A 16,439-nucleotide genomic window follows, 5' to 3' on the forward strand; every position below is an offset into this window, starting at 1 on the left:
ACTGGAGATGGGGAGGATCATTTTTAAACATTTACATTCCATAATGCCGGTTGGCTTTAATTTCACTATAAAAATATATATATGTATTGCGTTAAAAGCCAAAAATGTATAAACATACAACATTCTATCCTTAACATTTTCCCCTTTTCTAAAAGAATCTATAAATTTATTAAACAACACCCTGAAACAATTGAAAATCATTGCCTGGTACCCCCAATTGTTGAAAGAGGTGAATATAATAGTTCACCACAGCTGAGTCTTCTTACAGCTTAACAAGCCAAGTCATTTTCTGTCAAAAATGTCTCATGCACATACAACTTGTATGAGAGCAACCGAAATTGTATTTGCTGCGTGAAAACCTAACTCGATTTCCAATTTTTGTTTTGCGTGACATTTAGATTTGACGTTTGCACCAGGGGCTGAAACTGTTATTCCTTTTACAATGTAATTCCTTACTAAACTATTAATTTTGGACTTTAAATATATTTGGATCAAGATAAAAAATATTTTCGGATTTTTATTTTTTGAGTCTTATAGAACTAGTTAAACTAAACTCGGACTTTTAAAAATAAAAGTCCGGAAATAAAAGTGAAATCCGGACTTTTATTTTTTAAGGCCAAAATAAAAGTCCCGCTTGATAACAAAGAAAGGGCTTATCCGAAATACAAACATTTTTTTAATTCTGATCACCGTTTCTTTTTTATCAAGCCGTACTTTTATTTTGGCCTTAAAAAATAAAAGTCCGGATTTAACTTTTATTTCCGGACTTTTATTTTTAAAAGTCCGAGTTTAACTAGTTCTATCGGACTCAAAAAATAAAAATACAGATTTTACTTTTATATGTGGACTTTTATGGAAAAAGTTGGAAAAATAAAAACGATGCATGATTGGACATGATATTGCTATAGGAATACCTGTGAACTCAAAAATTTTCACCTAGGACAATTTTTTTACCAGGACTTTTTCGACTCCGAAAAAAAAAAATTATTATTTTCCGTCCCTGGTTTGCACACATGCTTTACATTGTCGCAACGCATGTTTATTTCGGTTAGGGCAAAAAAACGCCGGTTGTTTGGGTGCGCTAAAAAAACGCAATGCGGTTTTATTAGGTTGGTTTGTAACGGCTGAATTCTGTAATTCAGTCTCATCTCAAGTCTCTAAATTTCAGAATTTCCTTTACAGAAAATTTTTGTGATTTGAGATGATTTTGGTATTCAGTAAACGAAATTCACCAAAAAGACAATTTACTCATACATTGAACAAATAATATAGCATTGCATTTTGTCAACATAACGTTGGGTGGTATGGCTGAGCTTGCGAAGACGCCGTTCACAATTTTGTATAGAAAATCAATCCGAAAGTGTGTAGGTTCAAATCTCAGCGGCGCCACATAGAGTTCGATGTTTTTTTTTATACTCAGCGTGCTTTGCACACAGAGTATATTAACTTTGATTGGATCACGGTTGGTTGTACAGGTATAAAGGAATCGAGATAGATATAGACTTCCATATATCAAAATCATCAGTGTCGACTGAGCCATGTCCGCCCGTCCGTCTGTCCGTTAACAAGATAACTTGAGTAAATATTGAGATATCTTCACCAAATTTAATACAAGAGCTTATCTGGACCCTAAATAGATTGGTATTGAAAATGAGCAAAATCGGATGGTAACCACGCCCACTTTTTATATATACATATACAATTTTGGAAAATACAAAAAACCTGATTATTTAGTAAATAATCCACATAGAATGTTGAAGTTTGACGTGTGGACTGATATTGAGACTCTGGATAAAAATTAGAAAAAAAAAATGTTTAAATGGGCATGGCACCGCCCACTTGTGATAAAATTAATTTTACAAATATTATTAATCATAAATCAAAAATCGTTAAACCTATCGTAACAAAATTCGGCAGAGAGGTTGCCTTTACTATAAGGAATGCTTTGAAGAAAAATTAACGAATTCGGTTAAGGACCACGCCCACTTTTATATAAATGATTTTTAAAAGGGTCGTGGACGGATAAAATAACCTATATCTTTGAAAAAAGAGCTTTAAAAATGGGCGTTGCACCGCCCCTTTTATGACTAAGCAATTTTCTATGTTTCGGGAGCCATAACTCGAAGAAAAATTAACGGATCGTAATAAAATTGGGTACAAAGATTTTCCTTATAGCAGGAAATATTTCTAGAAAAAATGGACGAGATCGGTTAAAGACCACGCCCACTTTTATATAAAAGATTTTTAAAAGGGTTGTAGACGAAAATGATAAGCTATATCTTAGCGAAAAAGAGCGTCGTATCATAAGAATTTTACTTTTTAAATTGAATTATAACATTAAATTGGAAAACACTAAAATTTTTTAAAATGGGTGTGACACCGCCCCTTTTATGACTAAGCAATTTTCTGTTTCGGGAGCCATAACTCGAAGAAAAAGTAATGGGTCGTAATAAAATTGGGTACACAGATTTTCCCTATAGCAGGAAATATTTCTAGAAAAAATGGACGGAATCAGTTAAAGACCACGGCAACTTAAGATATAAAATAAGTTTAAAAGGGTCGTAGACTATAATAATAAGCTATAACTTAGCAAACAATTTTTTTGAATCAATGGTATTTCACTTATCAAGTCTTATTGTAAGAGGAAATGGGGAGACATTTTTTTTAAACGGGCGGTGCCACGTGTTATGTAGAAAAGTAATTTATCTGAAACGAAATGTCCAACTGAAGCTCACGCTGAGTATATAATGTTCGATTACACCCGAACTTGGACACCTTTACTTGTTTTTAAGTATTTTCTTTTTTTTTTAATTTTTTTATGCTTATTTTAATTTGAGGAATAATTTTCATACTTTTTCTGAAATTTTCATGTTTGTGATCTGCCCCGGCCCAGCTCACAAATTAGTGATTGCTTTTGTGAGGCTGGAGACGCGAGACAGCTTACAGATTGGCAAATTGTCTCAAAGGTGATTTTCATCCCAAATAGTCTCTAATAGAGACTAGAGACGGCTTACTGAATTCAGCTGTAACTGTGCATCAAACTTTGCGAGTACTTGATACTCACAACTTTTTTTTTAGTCCACAAGCGCCTTTTGTCCCGTTATCCGATGGTCTTCTGCTTTGTGTTTGATTTCATTCAAATTACCAACAATTGCCAAATTATGTATAACCTTCTCGTTCATCATAATTTCGTATTCCTTCTGAGACACATACAAACTTGCTTTCAAATAAATATTATAAAATGTGTTTATTTTGTTGCGGTTTTATCATGCTCTTAATTTTTATTAACTTACAATACCAAAGTTATTAAAAATAATATTATATTAATAATGTGTACATATATATGCACATATATATTCTATATTTTTTTAAAAGTCGAAATCGCAGCATGTTTTTCAATTCTTTCGAAAAGTTTTTGAAAATGCTAAAAAGCATTGAATAATTATATTTTAACCTTAACCTTATTTGGAATCGACCTCAAAAATACAAATTAAGTTTTATAAGTGTATGCCCTCATGTATGAATTATATTGGTATGCATAGGAATTTGTATAACAGAAATTCTACACCTGTATTGGAGTTTAGGAAATAAAAGCAACGCATTGGAAATTTTTAAAAATAGCCAATATTTATACAATAAAGACTTTGAATTTGAAGATCATTCAGAAATTTTTATTACGGGTTGAAGGACGCATGTACAATTGCGTGGTCTTTATAAATCAAATAAACGATTTTTCCAGTCTCACACCCACAGTAATACCAAGGTCATTCATAAATTACAGTATTAGAAAAAAATTTAGATTTTTAAATCTACATAGAGAAGTCTTAATTATGATACCAGTGCTACAACCCTTAATCGTATCCAATTAGAACAAGCGTGACATGTAATCATTTTAACCTAGCCACCCTAATGTACATACTTATTTAAAATTTTCTACATACATATATACTTATTTATGTGTAGCTCGTTAACAAAATACTAAATTGCGTGATCTTAAAAAAATCAGTAGAGTTAAGAAGGCTTGCTGTCTGTTTATTATGGTTAAGATTTATTCAGTCGCCGTGGTTTGGTGGTACCACACCGAAGATCCTGGTTTCATATCCCAAGCAAAACAACATCACTGAGAGCTTTTCATGGCAGAAAGCCACTCCAGTACTTGCCAAATAGTGCCGAGGAGCGAACCCGCTTAGAAAGGTTTTCTTCTAATTGAAAAACCTTATTTCTAAAATTTTGATGTTGCTTTGCCCGGGGCGTGAACCGAGGATCTTCGGTCTGGTAGGCGGAGCACGCTATCATCACACCACAGATTTATTAAATTTCAATGAATTTAATTTGCATCATCATTATCATTAAGTGCATAGACGATTTTGGCCGATACGTATAAATTTATGCCACTCATTGATGCTTCGGAGGTCAAGTCTTTATCCACCTAAAACAAAAGAACGTCACAGGTGGAGTATGATTAGTAATGCTGTGGATCCTCGGCGTCAGCCAACTGCTTAGGGCTCGTCACGGGACCCATCCAACTAACTGCGTATGTAGACGATATTACAGTCATTATAAGTGGCAGATGTCTGCCAACAAAAGTTTTTGGTAATGAAAATGACTGGGCATTAAGTCGGGCTAACCGGTAACGCGCAAAAAATTTAAACTAGACTTGAGCTGGGAGGGGTAACCCCACAAGAGAAGTAAAGCGCAACAAATTTATGAATCACACTAGATAGTAAGTGGTAATGGAAACACCAGGTGGAAGAGAACGAAGAAAGCCTCCGGTGCACTGTATGTATAGCTTGCAAGGATGCACGTGGAGGCCCCATCGCCCATACTTTCTTATTGTCAAGCCCATGCATTACTTTTGGGTGCTTATTTGGTGGACAGCCTCATCAAAAAGTACATATTCTGAAAAACTAAAGGGGTTATGCAGATTATGAAATTTTATCATAACGAGAGACTTTAAAACTACGCCGACACCATCATTGAATGCCATGCTTCACATCCCGCCTGCAGACCAAATGGCTAAGAATATATCAACTGCAACAAGACTTAAGGCTTTGGGCAGCTTGAGTGCTGGCCGGATAGCCATAGCAGTAAAGCGTCATCTAATACATGGCGAACAGATAGAGATCTTGAACGCATAATGGAGTTGGAAAGTTGGCACAAGGGTTTGGTAATGGCAGAACATACTTTTACGAATTTCCGATCATTATACACCTTCTGTTAACGTTCGAATCGCTCAACTGTCGAATAAATAACTCCAATATTCAGTATGGCAAAATTATCTTTAGTTACAACTATACTGTGGCAGTATTACTTCACAATTATAATTATCGCGTACTTCACTAATAACGGATTTAAATCCAACTGAGTGATTATTCCTCAGCTTCCGCTACTTTTATACTCTCTGTTGCCTCGTTCGCATATTTGTCTTAAGGTCTAGACTTTTCGCGAACAAGTGCTTATTTATTTTTCCTCTATGTATCTGGTATTTACTTTTTGTCTTCCAGTTACATGCCTACATATATGCATGTGAAATATTCTCATTGCTGCTAGCTGCGCTGTTTACATGTATGTCTGGCCGCTTGCTTTGGTGTGCATTTAATTATTGGCAGCATAGTGATGAACCGAAATGCTAATATTCGCCATAATACTATACACGTGTATAGGTCGGATCTGTTGTTTACTGTATCGATCAAGAATTAATACTTTGGATTATTCTATGCGATACGGCCAAGTCACATTTCAGTGGCTGTTTTATGCATTTAAACTTGAGTACAAAATTTTTTTAATACCATGTCATGCCATCGTCAATGGAAATAAAAACAAGTAAAGGTTTCTAAGCTGGGATGTAACCGAATATTAAGCTGCCAGGCAACGCACAAATTTGCTTGATGGTTACCATAGCAACGGGTAGTTATATGCGTATCGGGCGATGTCGTGCTCACACGTATTTGTTGTCGGCTTCGCGTTGATGAAAATCAAAATTTTTGGATTTTTTCGCTTGACAGCTGGTCTATTTGATCGTGACCGACGTGGTTGACAAGCATTAATGTGTTAGTTTTGTGAGAACGTGCAATGAGCAACTTCGCGGAAGAAAAAGATTTTACGTTGCGGTTTATTGAAACCTTCGAATGCAAAGGTCGGATGGAAAAAAAATTGCCAAAAATCAGGTAATTTTCTTAGTGGCTTAAGATTAGCATCTTATTATATTAAAATTGAATAAGCTACAAAACTGCATACTCGAAAAATTTTTTGGAAAAAAGTTCAAAAATTTTTATGAAAATTCGCAAAATTTACAAGCAATAAAAAATCGTCATCCGCTGACATGTTTACGTCTGCACGCTACGAATTTTCAATACAAATGGCGCTTGATGCTTTCTGCTTGTGTGGTAGCCGGGCAAGCGACAATCACCCGATACGCACTCAACTACCCGTTGCTATGGTAACCATCAAGCAAATTTGTGCGCTGCCCGGCAGCTTTAAATACTCAGCGTAAGCTTCAATTGTACATTTCATTTCAGATAAATTACTTTTCTACATAACACGTGACACCGCCCGTTTAAAAAATATTTCTCCCCATTTCCTCTTACAATAAAATTGGACAAGTGAAATATCATTGATTCAAAACTATTTTTTGCTAAGTTATTCTAGTCTACGACCCTTTTAAACTTGTTTTATGTCTAAGTTGACGTGGTCTTTAACCAATCCGGTCCATTTTTACTAGAAATATTTTCTGCTGTAGGGGAAATCTGTGTACCTAATTTTATAACGATCCGTTAATTTTTTTTCGAGTTATGGCTCCCGAAACATAGAAAATTGCTTAGTCATAAAAAGGGCGGTGCCACGCCCATTTTTTAAAATTTGAAGTTTTTCCTATTTATTGTTATAAATCCACTTGGGAAATGAAATACCATTGATATAAAGCTATTTTATGCAATTATATAGCCTATTTTATTCGTCCACGACGCTTTTAAAAATGTTTTATATAAAAGTGGGCGTGGTCCTTAACCGATTTCGTTAATTTTATCTTCAAAGCATTCCTTATAGTAAAGGCAACCCCTCTGCCGAATTTTGTTACGATAGGTGTAACGATTTTTGATTAATAATATTTGTAAAATTGATTTTATCACAAGTGGGCGCTGCTACGCCCATTTAAAAAATGTTTTTCAAATTTTTATCAAGAGTCAATATCAGTCCACACGTCAAATTTCAACATACTAGGTCTATTATTTACTAAATAATCAGGTCTTTTGTGTTTTCCAAGATGTTATATATATAAAAAATGGGCGTGGTTATCATCCGATTTCGCTCATTTTCAATATCAATCTATTATGGGTCCAGATAAGCTCGTGTACCAAATTTGGTGAAGATATCTCAATATTTGCTCAAGTTATCGTGTTAACGGACAGACGGATGGACGGACATGGCTCAATCAAATTTTTTTTCGACGCTGATGATTTTGATATATGGAAGTCTATATCTATCGATTCATTTATACCTGTACAACCAACCGTTAACCAATCAAAGTATGCAAAGCACGCTGAATATAAAAATGTATTTGACAAAATAATTGAAAGAAGTTACTATGTCCCGTAAGCTAAATAAAGATCAGATAGAAAATATCTTTGTTTATTTTAAAGACTTATCTGAGCTCAAAAATGCGGAAGAAAATGAAAATTATGTTTTAAAGACACTTTTAGGAACTAACTAACCCAGGTGAAAACCATTCTTTGAGAGCTATTTAGACTCGGGAAATAATTTGTTGGATTTAGGTAAACCTTCCGAAGAGATCAGGGAATACTCGCTGTAAGTCGTCCCAAACAAGATCTTAAACTCTTTCAAACTTTTTGAAATCTTTTCCGTGTGATTTTGTTGACCCTATTGTTAAGGTAACGAATCCCGTTTCGTTTTTAAATACTGCAAATGCAATTATTATCACAGGAAAATAAATTGTGAATTTAATGTGCTTAGAAATTGTAATTGGAACAACTGGATATCCAAGATTAACAGAAATACCATCATTTCGACAAAGTCTGACAAGAAACCGGACTTTGTGATCTTTGACCGTAATCACACAAACTTTAATGCTAACCTAATACGGCTTAATTCAATTTATTACACTTGTTTTTATACTCAGCTGAGCAGAGCTCACAGAGTATATTAATTTTGTTGGCATAACTGTACCCCGTAACGGCATAAACTAATCGAGATAGTATTGTGACGAGTATGAGTGACACTAAGTGATACTCACATCCCTAGTCTGATGCTAAGTAAATGAAGTCACAACAACAATAAAGCAGGCAGTCACTTGTATCTACATAAACGAATCAATCATTATGTCTACACATATGTACGTATACGCAGCTGTGGAATACACTGAAAGGGTAAAGATTCAGAGCTTTATAAATGGCATACGGGACGTCGAAACAAAGCGAGCTACATACGCAAACCCAAAGCCAACATTCGCAGAAACGGTGTCACAAGCTCTGATTCAGGGAACAGCGTCGCTTCTGTGTAAGCCAGTTTTCAAAGCACGCCGTGTGGAAGTAGAAAGGCCAGAGTGGGTAGACGCAATATTGGAGGTGCTGAAAGGATCGCAAAAGCGGAGTGGAAGAGTTATCAAATGCTTCAAATGCGGGAAGCGCGGCCACATTGTACGTCATTGCGATCTTGGCCCTAATAGTTCCAACAATCTAGGTGACCGTAAACGCAAAGCTGGAGGAGATGACCAAGAGCGTGTCAGATGTAAAGAACGAAAACTTGCCCCAGCTGTTGAATGTCCTGTGATATCTGTGTCGCAAATTGAGCAGCCTTGCCGTCGAAGGAAAGCTGGATGGCAAGGAACGTGTACTGACTGTAGATACGGGCGCATCTCATTCCTTAATCCGATCTGACTTGGTCAACAGGAGAGTAAAACCGTTACCTGGAGCAAGGTTGCGTACGGTCACTGGCGAGGATAACCAAGTCCAAGGAGAAGTGGTATGTGAGGTATTAATTGGAAAGGTCATGGTTCTACACAAATTCATTGTGGCGGAGATTGTTGATGAAGTCATATTGGGAGTGGACTTCTTAGTTGACCATGACCAAGGGTTCAGCAGTAATCGAGTACTGGTGGAGAAGAGTCGACAAAGGCCACGAAAGTCAAAGGTGAAGGTTGATGGAACGAATGGGCCAAAAAGCTAAATCAAAGATATCTGAGAGAGAAACACTGGCATTAACACACCCTAATGGGCGCACTAAAACGATTGAAAGAATTTTTCAGAAAGGATGCAAGGGTGGTTTCAAGCCAGCGCGCACTTCTGTTGGGAACGATACTGAGTATGTGAAGCCAATCCGTCAAGAGCAAGCTCTACAAAGAAGTTCATTGGCCAAACAACAGAGTGCGAGGGAACGATCAAGGATAATGAGTAGTAAGATGAAACGAAGGTACGATGAGAACAATAATTCGGAAGGTTTCTTGGAGGGAGATTTAGTACTGCTATACAACCCTCACCGGCGGAAAGGTGATCCATCCAAATTTCGGTGCAGTTGGGAAGGACCGTACAAAGTCGCTTCCCAAGGCAGTCGGTTCTATGTACCGGAGCGACTCGGGATTTTTCCCGACCAAGGACTGTCATTTCAGTGTGACCCCATTTAATTTGTTTCGTCCCTCCCACAAATTGTCATCCTCCCAGCAGCTCCTTGCAGCAGGACTGCTACATATTCTCTAACTCCGGGAAGGTATCGAACCCAATCCGGGTCCGTCTCCTGACCCCGGTCCTGAGAAATGGTTTTGCTGCATTTGCCAGAAAAGAATCTTTTTAGGACGGTCATACTCTGTTCAGTGTGTCTCGTGCAAGGGATGGTTGCATCGGACAGGTTGTTCTTTTATAAATCTTTTGTGGCTCCTTGCTGCTCACGCCCAAGGGCGTCCCGTAGTCTACGCCTAAGCGCCCCTCCACTACCTTCCAGCAGCCTCGCTGCTCAGCAAGCCACAACAAGTACCCGCTGCTGCTCGCGCCCCACGCCGCCAACAACTCAAACAGCTGATACCACTCATAACGACTACCTTCGTAGTAGAGCTGGTAGCAATGCTGAGCATCAGCCCCTGCCCCCGTCTTCTTCTCCCCCCTCTTCTCTGGCAGCAATCGTGCAGGTCAGGGAAACAGACTCTTAGTTCCTACCTCCGTTTGCACCGTCTGCCAGCACAGAATATATAGGTTTGCGACATCCGCTCAATGCAGCTCCTGCCTTGGGTGGTGCCACTTTCCTAGATGTTCTGGTCTCCGCGACGGCAACCCCTCGACGGGTTTCATCGCGCCATGTTGCCAGGTCGCAAACCCAAATCATCCGGGTACCCCAATGCTTGCCCAAGGGCGCCCAGTCCCAAGGCCACAACAGCAATTGCGTCCTGGCCTTCCAAAACCTAGGCGTAGTCACCCGTCACTTACCCCTAGAGTGGCGGCGTCACCCCTCATGCACTTCAGAATTCTGCAGTTAAACTGTAATGGACTAACTGGGAAGATTAAGGAGATAGTCGATTTCATGAAGCTGCACAACATCCGCATTGCTGCGATTCAAGAGACTAAACTCACAGCAAGATCTGCATTGCAGACCTGCTCTGTGTATAATGTCCACAGGAAGGACCGCGAGAGCGGAAATGGAGGCGGCCTCGCGTTTATTATACACCACTCTGTGCAATATCATATATTTGATCCTGGCATCGACCGCACGGACAATGTCTTAGAACGTCAAGGCCTATCTGTCCGGTCAGGCGATGCAAATCTAGAAATCATCAACATCTACATGCCTCCTGTCACCTGTTGCCCCAGTGGATACCGCCCTAAAATCGAGGCCTTACTCACTGGCAACAATCGCATTATCTTAGGCGATTTCAATGCCCATCACGACCTATGGCATTCAAACTTGCGGGCGGACAGTAGGGATGAGATGTTGGCGGATCACACGTATGGTAGGAAGCTGTCATAGCTCGCCAGATATCTCAATCGTGAGCGCAGAACTCGTAAACTGTGTCAACTGGCAGCCGATGGTAACATTGGCATCCGACCACCTGCCCATACTTATTTCGCTCGAGCGTACCGCCGACGTCATCGTCACCGAAAAACGCACTTTCATAAACTTCAAAAAAGGAAAGTGGGAAGAATATAAATCTGCAACAGACAGCAGCTTTGCTGCCCTCCCTATCCCGACTGATGCCCGCCAAGGGGAGCGTGCCTTCCGTAAGGTCATTGAATCCGCCTCGGCACATTTCATTCCTGCCGGGAGAATTCCCGAAATCCGGCCCCACTTCCCGGCGGAGCCCGCGAGCTTAGCGAGGGAACGCGACCTTATAAGACAGCTTGATCCAGGCGACCCCCAAATAAGGGATATAAATCAACGCATCAGATTGCTTGTGGACGAACACAAGCGTGCGAAATGGGAAGAGCACCTAAGAGGTTGTAACCTCTCTACCGGTGTAGGTAAACTTTGGTCCACCGTAAAGTCCCTATCGAATCCGACTAAGCACAAAGACAAAGTTTCCATCGCCTTTGGCGATAAGGTGCTGTCGGATGCGGAAAAATGCGCGAGCGCTTTCTGCCGACAATATATAAGGCATCCTACGGTCGACAAAGATAGACGGAGAGCCAATAGACACGCACATAAACACAAATTCAGCGCGTCACCAATCACCATCACCGCTAGAGAGGTTGAGGACGCCATTGGTCGCGCTAAACCATCCAAAGCAGTGGGCCCAGACGGCATAGCCATGCCGATGCTTAAAAACCTAGGGAAAGAGGGTTTCAAATATTTAGCGCATGTCTTCAACCTGTCTCTCTCCACCTTTGCCATACCCGAGAAATGGAAAATGGCCAAGGTGGTCCCGCTACTAAAGCCTGGGAAACCATCTAACGTAGGTGAGTCATATCGTCCGATATCTCTCCTATCGCCAGTGGCAAAGACGCTTGAAGCCATTTTGCTCCCTTATTTCCAAGCACATTTGCAGCTAGCCCCTCATCAGCATGGCTTCAGAAAACTCTATAGCACTACCTCCGCGCTAAATGTCATTAGCACCCAGATAAATTGCGGTTTGAATCAATACCCCCACCATAGAACAGTAATCGTAGCGCTAGACCTATCAAAAGCCTTTGATACGGTCAACCATGGCTCGTTACTGCAAGACCTGGAAGGGTCTACCCTTCCCCCATGTCTTAAAAGGTGCACCGCAAATTATCTGGGTGGTCGGCAGGCATCGGTGCAATTCAGAAACGAAACATCAAAACCAAGGAGAATTAAACAAGGGGTGCCACAGGGTGGTGTCCTATCCCCACTTTTGTTTAATTTCTACATATCTAAGCTACCTCCACCACCGGAAGGAGTCACAATCGTTTCCTACGCCGATGACTGCACAATAATGGCCACAGGCCCAGGCCCAGAGATCGATGAGCTATGCAATAAAATAAACGGCTATCTCCCTGATCTCTCCAGTTTTTTCGCCTCGCGAAACCTGGCATTGTCACCGACTAAATCTTCCGCGACCTTATTTACAACATGGACGCCCCAAATGTCGACCATATTGAACATCCACGTCGATGGCACTACGCTACCGACTGTCCTACACCCCAAAATCTTGGGTGTGACGTTTGATCAGGATCTACATTTTGGTGCGCACGCAACCGCAATTGTTCCGAGAATTCAGAGCCGTAATAAAATCCTAAAATCCCTTGCTGGCAGTACCTGGGGAAAAGATAAAGAAACGCTCATGACCACATACAAAGCAATTAGCCAGCCAATTACGTGCTACGCGTCACCCATATGGTCGCCAAGCCTAAAAACTACCCACTGGAAGAAACTACAGGCCTGCCAAAATACTGCTCTCAGAATCGCCACGGGCTGTCTTCTTATGTCCCCAGAACACCATCTGCATAATGAGGCGAGAATACTCTCCATCAGGGAGAGAAATGAGATGCTGACCAAACAGTTTCTGTTGAATACCCAGAAACCTGGGCATCCCAACAGACATCTGATTGACGAACCAGCACCGCCTAGGGGCCTAAGGAGTCATCTCCCTAAGCATATTGAGGAAATACGGCACCTGAGAACCCAGCCGTATGAAGCGAAAAAACACAAGCAGGTCCTTGGTGAACTCCATAGACAGGCGTCGGACCTTTATGTCGGGAATTGCCCGGTGAATCCAGTACTTGAAGAAAAATATCCAGAACTCGCGGAAGAGGAACGCATACTCCCCAGGGAAACGCGTGTCACTCTTGCTCAACTTCGTTCTGGATACTGTAACAGGTTAAACTCTCACCTATCCAGAATCAACCCCGACATACAAAATGTATGCCCCGCTTGCAATGTGTCCCCACATGACACCAACCATCTCTTTAATTGTAATGTGGAACCAACGCCTCTAACACCCCTTTCCTTATGGTCCACCCCTGTTGAAACGGCAAGTTTCCTTGGACTCCCGTTAGAGGATATTGATGACAATTTGTGATCGGTCGCGGCTATTAGGTGGGGCGAGCACTGCTACAACAACAACAACAACCGTACAAAGTTGTGAAAAAGATCAGTGACACCATCTACCGCATACAAACCATTGGGAAACCACGGAGTAGAAGAGTGGTACATTTGGAGATGCTAGCAGCGTTTAGATTGAGAGATTTGTCTGATCGGGACGATCAGACTTAGGTGGAGGACAGTGTGACGAGTATGAGTGACACTAAGTGATACTCACATCCCTAGTCTGATGCTGAGTAAATGAAGTCACAACAACAATAAAGCAGAAGTCACTTGTATCTACATAAACGAATCAATTATTATGTCTACACATATGTACGTATACGCAGCTGAGAAGCAACGCACAACCACATGCATATATCTGAGATACTCCCGAAAGTATGCAATGAGAGAAGCTATAAAATGGTGCATCTGTAGTTACAGCTGAGAAATTTGATAGCTGATGGCAAACTAGTAGATTCTGGAAATGGAAGCGCCTAGAAGATGCGAACGAGGAAATCAGAGAGTATAAAAGGCAACAATGGTAGAGGCGCAATAATCAGTTTCGATTAAGGACGCTATCTAGAGTTATTTATTGTGAAGTACTTCAATAAAGGCCATTTTACATTATTCAATATTGGAGTTATTTTATTCAACAGTTTAATGATTCGAACCTTAGTAGAAGATTTGAAATAAGCGGAATTGCAGTTATATATCAAAATGATCTGGGCGAAAAAAGAAATTCATTTAGCCATGTCCGTCCGTCCGTCTGTCCGTAAACACGATAACTTGAGTAAATTTTGAGGTATCAATGAAATTTGGTATGTAAGTTCCTGGGCACTCATCTCAGATCGCTATCAAAAATGAACGAAATCGGACTATAACCACGCCCACTTTTTCGATATCGAAAATTTCAAAAAACCGAAAAGTGCGATAATTCATTACCAAAGGCGGTTAAAGCGATGAAACTTGGTAGGTGAATTGAACATATGACGCAGAATAGAAAATTAGTAAAATCTTGGACAATGGGCGTGACACCGCCCACTTTTAAAAGAAGGTAACTTAAAAGTTTTGCAAGCTGTAATTTGGCAGCTGTGTATGTAATGTTCGATTACTACCGAACTTAGCCTTCCTTACTTGTTTTATCTTCTTATTTGATTATATTTATATGATTTTCCAAAATGTATTTCATTTTATGTAACATTAAAATTGGCTTGCCAAATTCAGAAAGGTAAAAATTTGGCGTCCGCCGTGGTGTGATGGTAGCGTGCTCCTACCACACCGAAGATTCCGGGTTCACGCCCCGGGAAAAGCAACATCAAAACTTTAGGAACGAGTTTTTTCAATTAGAATAACATTTTTCTAAGCGGGGTCGCCCCTCTCCAGTGTTTGGCAAGCACTCCGAGTGTATTTCTGCCATGAAAAGCTCTCAGTGAAAACTTATGAGCCTTGCAGATGCCGTTCGGAGTCGGCATAGAACAAGTAGGTCCCGTTCCGCCAATTTGTAAGAAAAATTAGAAGGAGCACGACCCAAATTGGAATAGAAGCTCGGCCTAATTATCGCGCCTTACTTTTTTTAACTGAAATTAGGAAATGGGGTCGACACAACAGACCAAACTTGTATATAAGGACACTTAATAATATGTACATATAAAAGCATAACGCTTCTAATTTTTTTTATAACCAGTGCTTCTGCGCACCTGTCTTAGCGGACCCAGTATTTATGCCTCGTCAAAAGCAGGGGACACACTTGGGCCAGCTGTTTCATTGCGAAACCATTGGATGAACTTGAGCACTTCTTCGTCTAATGTAGCGCAAAAAGTCTTTGATTTCAGCACAGCCAAGTGTCACTAAAAAAGTCCATGAAGTGGCTATTCAGACATACCATATGTCTCCCGGCCAGAACAGGGTATCTGCAAAGTAATTGTTCACTTTCTATCTTCTCCTCGTTTCTACAACTCAGAAATCTGGCGGCGTATTTGCCATGAGATAGCCGTATAGTCCCATCAGACAGTGACCAGTAAATATCCCAGTCAATTGACCTAAGAAGAAGAGATTAATATGAATTAGTAGCCTACTTGGGTTCTCATTTATTCGGGGCTGAGATGGTCTGGACACCTTATATGTGTGTTCCGTGTTCATTTTTTTCCAACACTTGGACAATTATTTTCTGTCGTAGGGTTCCATTTTTCTATTAATAAGAATTTTCACATCGCTTGAAGTTATTCTATAGTAAATGCATCTTATTTAGGGAATTGCTTTCCCAAAACAAACAAGACTTGCAAAGTTTTAATTTTTTCTCTCCATTCTGTCCGCCCAACACCAACATGCAGATTTTGACAATCTAAAAACAAGTATGTTGTTGCTGTAGAGATGAGCCAACCATATGAGGCTCACATCACCGCTGTAGTGAACCGAGAGCGTTTAGCGACTGTCTGCAGTCTATTGCTACTTGTATGCTTAAATGTTCCTACCCTGAAAGGATATGAATGCTACTTGACCGCCAGACTAAATTAAATTTTAATTCGGCCTGAAAGGCAATAAACAGGCTCGAGAGCCCTACTTAAGGAGAGTGGAAGATCCTTCGAGTAGATAGCATTGTCCGTATTTCTATTAAGTTTGTAACCATCCGTGAAGACTGCCGTCGCAGGAGGGTAAACATTAAATCAGCATTAAAACTCGCGATAGTTGAGCATAACTTCCAGAGCCTATTTGGTTGTGTGGCAGGAGCAGTCCCTTGATGAAATCATTGCGGCTAACCGTTGCACTCTGGCCATCCTCGAAGCAGTGCTGCTTTTATCGGCTTTCTGTTCTCCGTCTATATAGAGAAAAATGCCTTGAGTAAAGTCCTTGGTGACAATCCTATTCTCTTGTTGTTTGAACCGTAAACACACTCCCCTAAGGCTTAAAGAGTGTTACGTATTTAGACAGCCCTTTGATTGACTCCGATACGCTCAAGTACT

General features: G+C 40.3%; 1 protein-coding gene across 2 annotated transcripts in view; it reads left to right on the forward strand.

Moving 5' to 3' along the window:
* Nucleotides 1-16,439, forward strand: part of coro (protein coronin) — a 175,899-nt gene that overhangs the window by 145,214 nt on the left and 14,246 nt on the right. The window lies entirely within an intron of this gene.

The sequence above is a fragment of the Eurosta solidaginis genome, chromosome 3 (genome assembly GCF_040869045.1).
Source record: "Eurosta solidaginis isolate ZX-2024a chromosome 3, ASM4086904v1, whole genome shotgun sequence".
Taxonomy (NCBI): domain Eukaryota; kingdom Metazoa; phylum Arthropoda; class Insecta; order Diptera; family Tephritidae; genus Eurosta; species Eurosta solidaginis.